At 41.6% G+C, this 6,000-nt stretch overlaps 1 long non-coding RNA gene across 1 annotated transcript in view; it reads right to left on the minus strand.

Annotated features, from left to right (window-relative positions):
• LOC134159054 (uncharacterized) overlaps window positions 1–5,188 on the minus strand; it is an 82,189-nt gene extending 77,001 nt beyond the window's left edge. Inside the window, exon 1 of the long non-coding RNA XR_009963015.1 lies at window positions 5,075–5,188. This is a non-coding gene — a long non-coding RNA (uncharacterized LOC134159054). The remainder of the gene's footprint in view (window positions 1–5,074) is intronic.
• Between the last annotated feature and the right edge of the window lie 812 nt (window positions 5,189–6,000).

Raw genomic sequence — 6,000 nt, forward strand, 5'->3', positions numbered from 1 at the left:
GCACATACTGAAAACTCTCAGGGGATGACTTCCTCGTGTTTCTCTCACTGGCAGTGACAAATCAAAGCCTGTGCAACACTTCAAGTAACACACTTCAAGGAATTTCTTTTCAGTAATAACAATGTAATAGCATCTAAAACTTAAACAGGGGGGAAATACAATCCTGTTCTGATGCCAACCTTGTCACAAAGCTCTTTGGAAAGCCATAAAGCAGAAGACACTGGTTAGAAGATGCTTTACCTCATCTGTAACTTAAATGCAGATGCAGCTGTGAATGCGTGGTAGTGCTTAAAGTATTCCTTGCAGAGTAAATTGTGTCTTTGCACATCCTTTTATACAAGTTGTACCCCTGGGAAGATCCACACACCTCATTTCTTTTACCTCAACATAATATTGATCCACAAAGACTTCTGGGATTGTGTCTGCTTCTCCGTATATTAACAACACGGTGAGTTTTTTTTCCTAGGGAGAAGGTACAGTTCATAGACTTGGATATATACTGTATTGAATCTCCCATCAAGTAACACCTCGATGCTCTTTGAAAATACCTTCAGAATTAACTCAGTTGATTCTGGGGGTGTGCAAAAGCCACTGTTCAGCATTTACTCAGCTGACAAACACTGGACATTGTCCAGCACTGTCTCCTCTCTCACTCCTGCCTCTTCAGTCAGACTTAGAGAAAAGCCTTGGGGGTTTTATTCTTGTTTCATTTGCCAGCCTCCTCCAAGAAACCTTCGTTCGTGTTCCCTGGCAGCACCTTACAACTCTAGTCCTGGTCTCACAGCAGCTACAATAATACAATTCATAATAATTCAGGAAACAAGTTAATTAGCTACAAATGTATGCAGTATATTTGAGTACTTACACATAGCTGAGATTAGTAAAGAGTTTACATCAAGTCTCCTATTTTGTTATCCCTTGTTCTGCCCAATTAACACATGATGCATTTCCTTCTACCTTGAGGTTAGATGTCTGAAACTTTTCAGCAGGGAATTACAAACAATTCACATTTCTTGACTTACCATTCATTGTTTCACTACAAAAAAATAAAAATACAAACATTTGGTAAGTCTCAAGATTTTTGTTTCCCATGAAATCAAATAATCACTAGAACAGGCTGACCTCAAAATCTCATTTATTTCCATGGGTCTGAAAAAATGATTTAATAAATCTGGGTCAAACACTGCTTTAAGATTAATGAGATTTACTGTTGACTTTGGGTAATCAGAACTCCACTTTAGATCGCCACCAGTTTAATAAATTTGAAACAGTCCTATCTGCTCTACACAAGCTAATCATTCCTCTTTTTGCTAGCACCAAGCAACAGTAACTATAAATTAGGCAGATGTCCATTTAGGTTTATTTACATAGCAACTTCATAGTAAAAGTGCATATATGACAAATACATTGGGAAATCACTGGGAGAGGAAGATATTGCAAAATTACAGAGCTTATTTTGTGTAATTACTGAGTTCAACTAGTTACAGAACATTAGGGGCTTCAGGCTGAAAGGACAAATTTCAGCATGAGGTTTCAGACTTAGTAAATTACTAAATTGAAAACTATGGGAACCATAAAAAGCTGCCTGGAGTGCACGTCAATAGGGGAATTTGGAAAAATGATTCGCAGCACAGAAATAAAACCAGAAAGGGATCAAAGAAACAAGGAAGCAACAGGAGGAATTCACTGCATGTCATCAATGGCTGGACCATTCCATCATGCAACTGGCAACTTTCACAGCACCAATCCACACATCAGTAACTACGCAGATTTAATGCTGCTTACCAATGAAAAACGACAACATTTAGCATTAAATTGGGGGTGAAAAGGTTAGGTTTGTCATGCCCACATATGCATTATACAGGTGCTGAATTCAGACACACCACTACCTGAACTGCAGGCGGAAACTCTGGAAGCACTGCATTAATGGAATTAGGCAGCTACATACAAACCCAAGCATGGGCCTTGGAGTCTCAGCAATCACACTTGTATCTGTGTACTGTTCCCAAAATGTTGTCCATATGTTACTTAACTTGCAAAGGGCTTTTAGTGGAAGAAAGTTAAGTAGTTTGACAGAGCTTGTTTGAATATAGTACCTGTGGAGCAGGCTCTAAGTATCTATGTTTAGAACAAGAGTAACAAGGCATCCCAGACTTGTTAATTTACTGACTAATCCTTCAACTCCAACTACTCATTTTCTGACCCGGTCCATTATTGCACTTTCTGAAAAATACATGCAGGTGGGAATCCAATGTGGCACTTAAGTGAGGGAGAAACCACTCAGGAACATATTTATGGCACTAATTAAAGGGGAGGGAGGAAAAAACACACAAAAACTCCACAAAACCCCAGTGATTTCACTAGTAAGTGCCCAAAATTCAAATTCCACAGCTGGCAATTGCAGAGAAGCTCCTCTGACTCCCTGCAGATTTCTTTTCAGCAGGAAGTTTAATTAAGGTGTTTCCCCCCCCTACACACACACAAGAAATTCCCTCTGCACTTGCCACACAGAGCGATTCTTTCATTTTCAGGAACAGGAATTCAAAGGAATCCCTGAAGCATATCAGAGTTAGGCTTGTGCTAAGTATCAATCATAATTCTCTTTTTAAAGATTCTATTTATCTTGTTTAAAACTAGAACATTAATCCAAAGCTAACCACTAGCCTCTGCATCAATGAGACAACTGAGGAAGTTAACGTAATACATAAAATACTGCAATAAACCGAAGTTTGCCCTGCGGCGCTTCAAGTTCCCTTTCTAAACTAGTCCAGGGAAATAGCAATTGGGTCACTCTCATTTTAGATCCCCCAACAGAAAAAGGCTGGTTTTACTAAATTTGATAAAGAAGCCTAAATTACTGGTTTATTAACAGAGTCGTTTAACTTTGCCCCAAAAGTGAATGTCAAGGTTACCTTGAGCCCAGAGCAATGTCAATAAAACAAGGTTTATCAATATCACTATGCCACATGGTACAACAGAAAACATGCAGGAGAAGAATTCTATTCCCTCTAAAATCCAGTGCTCTGCCCAAAACATGTATGACAAAGAACCAGAGTGGGTACAAAAAGAAAGCCGTAATGGCAATACCTTCAAGCAGTTCTGTAATGATCAGGCACACACCGATTATTTTTCTCTCCCAGACTTGTAGAGAAAACTAAAACACACCACTGCTTTTAATTTAATTTTTAAAAGGTTCATTCAGATTTGAAGTTATAGAGCTTTTTAGACATAGCACTGACATTAGCCACAAAGCACGACAAGTTTGAAGAGTCACAGCATCTAGAACACTAATGCCAATGCCAATAAACCCTCTCTGCTCTTGTAGCATCCAATAGAACAAAACCAACCAGGTATCAGAGGTGATACATACACCCCTCAGACACAGGGAAAGAGGAAGACTTTGAGAATGGATCAACACAACAGTTATACCTAGAAGTGTTACTGATTTTATGCTCATTCGCTGATATAGGTCAGTGATGCTCCAGTGAAATAAATACTATGACGCAGCAGCAGTCGGCATCATTCCCTCTAACCAAAGGGAGCCAGAGAGTTCCCTGCAGACTAATTCAGCCTGCTCAGGAGAATAAAATACAGCTACACTGCCTACAGCTTCTGAGCTGGCTCAATTACAGCACGTGCTAATGTGGCTATGCTGCTCCTGGCATCCAAACAAGCTTCCTCAGCTCTGTCCTGCCTCACGTACTCACAAAAGAGCATGCATTTCAGAAAGCTCAGCTCAACTCCAGCCAGAGACACCAAACATAACAGCAGCCCATCTCAGTAAGGGGCTGAACACCTTCCAGCAAGGGGCCACCCACAGCAGGAACTGATAAAACCCAGCAGCAGAGTGTGCAAGGAAGGGGTCCTGACTAGGACACAAAACTGCTATGGAAAAGCTGCCAAGGCTGCAGAGCTGAGGAAGGTCTCAACCACATCACAAAAGTGCTGTTCTTCCCTGGGAATCCTTATCAAAAATGCTGATACTGTAAGGAAACCTCACATGTATAAGTGCTCATCAGCACAATCTACTCAACCATATGCCAGAGGCTGTATGAACACCATAATCTGGGGGATAGTAAACAGTAACTTAAGAAAGATGTGGAGTGGGGGAAGTTATAAACTGGCAGTGGTGGAAAAGCAAGCTGAGATTTCAGTTAGGGAAAAGGATATAAGAAATACGTTAGGTCACTAGATTTGCTAGAGACAAATTTGTCTAAGATTATTCCATTTATCCTAGTGCTCCTCTAAGTACATAGGTCATGGCCACAACATGGGAAAGATGTTCCGATTATGAGCTGCAACTGCACCAGTCCACCATTAATAAACAGAAAAAGCAGCTACAGCCTTACTCTATAACATGAAGTGCACCTACATATGTGCATTATACAGAGCAGCTTTACTCCATAATACAATGTGCGATGGGTAACTATGTGTCTGCTCCCTATGTCACCAAAAAGCTGGTATAGGTAACAGTGTGCCATATTAGAGAAGTCAGAACTGCGAAAAACCTACAAAAATAAGTCTATTCTACAAATTAGAGAAAAAAAAACACTAAAATCTCCAACACCTTGAATTCATTTCCCATAGGGAACTTAAACATTTTCAATTATCAAAACCATGATGCACCTTGTGATGCCCATCACATCATTTCCTCTTCCTGGGCTGTCTTTATCAGTCTCCATCATCCACACTGTTTTCCTACAGCCAACCTAACAACCTCCCATTTCCTCTGGAGTTACCTCCTGTACAACTGGACCCAAGAAACTGAGTGTTTCAAGCGTTACAAAGTCAATTTCATCCAGCATTCACTTTTGCTTGTGGACGTTGCAGATGATCACACTTCAAAACCCCATGAGCCTGCTTTGTGTAGTTTGGTCTGTGGGCTTCTTGGGGTTGCTTTAACACAAAGCCCCTCAGAGGCACAGACACCGGCTCAGCCTACCCACCAGCTGTGCTGCCATGAATAAAAATGAATAAATACCGACATATTAACTGTTAGGATAACAAAACCTAAGGCATGTTACCAAATACCCGTCACTTTGACAGGGAAAGGCCATAAAGAGACAGAGCTCACCTGACACCACAGTCCAGGAGATGTCTGCACCGCTCACCAGCAGATTCGCAGGCACGAAGTTTTCCTCACGCCTCTGAAGGAATTAAATGTATTCCAGGCACGGGAGACCATGGAAGACCATGGAAAACCATGGGAGAAGCCTTCTACTCCGAGGACCAAGCTCCACTCCCAACTACTCGCAACTCACCCCGTCACAATCGCTCTGTGAGGTGACCGGTAACGGCCGCCTCCGTGAGGAGAGCGCGGGCTGCCCCCTGCTGGGCGCGGCCGCTCATGGTGGTTCGAGATTGTTCCAGCGGGCTCCAGCAGCACCGACCCGACCCTCAGCACCACCGCAGGGGCCGAAACAGCGCCCAGCAGCGGGGAAGGTGTTCTCTTTGGAACGGGTAAACGCACGTTGTCTTACGTTGTGGTACCAGAGGAGTTTTATCTGTATGTATAGAGAGATTTATATATAAACCTGTATATATATAAGTTTCATTTATATATATATATACAAAAGTTTATGTAGTTTGCGCTGCCCCTCCAGTGGGAGCACCCTTCTCAGCTGCACAGTTGAAGGTTCCAGTAGCTACCGAGAGCTCACACTAGACCTTCACTGTGTGTATTTGTCTATATAGATATATATATATATATTACAATAATAATAATAATATGTATAAATAACAAAACTAAAGAAACAAAACTAAAGAAAAACTAACTAAATAAAACTACACTGAAACCAAGGTCTGGGAGGGGAAGAGCTGTTTCAATCAAGGCTTCCCTGTTGTCCATTTCTGCTGTTTCTCTGTTCTTATTTGCTTCTCTGGTAAAATCCGTGGTGAGATGTATACAAGTGCAAGCACAGGTTAAGTAAGCTCAGCCCGGCCCCCGATAGCACATACAATTTATGGTGGTGTGGTTTGTCTTCTGCCTAAGCTTGCAAC

The sequence above is a fragment of the Pezoporus occidentalis genome, unplaced genomic scaffold (genome assembly GCF_034315485.1).
Source record: "Pezoporus occidentalis ecotype Australia unplaced genomic scaffold, CSIRO_AGI_Poc_V1 ctg10, whole genome shotgun sequence".
Taxonomy (NCBI): Eukaryota; Metazoa; Chordata; class Aves; order Psittaciformes; family Psittacidae; genus Pezoporus; species Pezoporus occidentalis.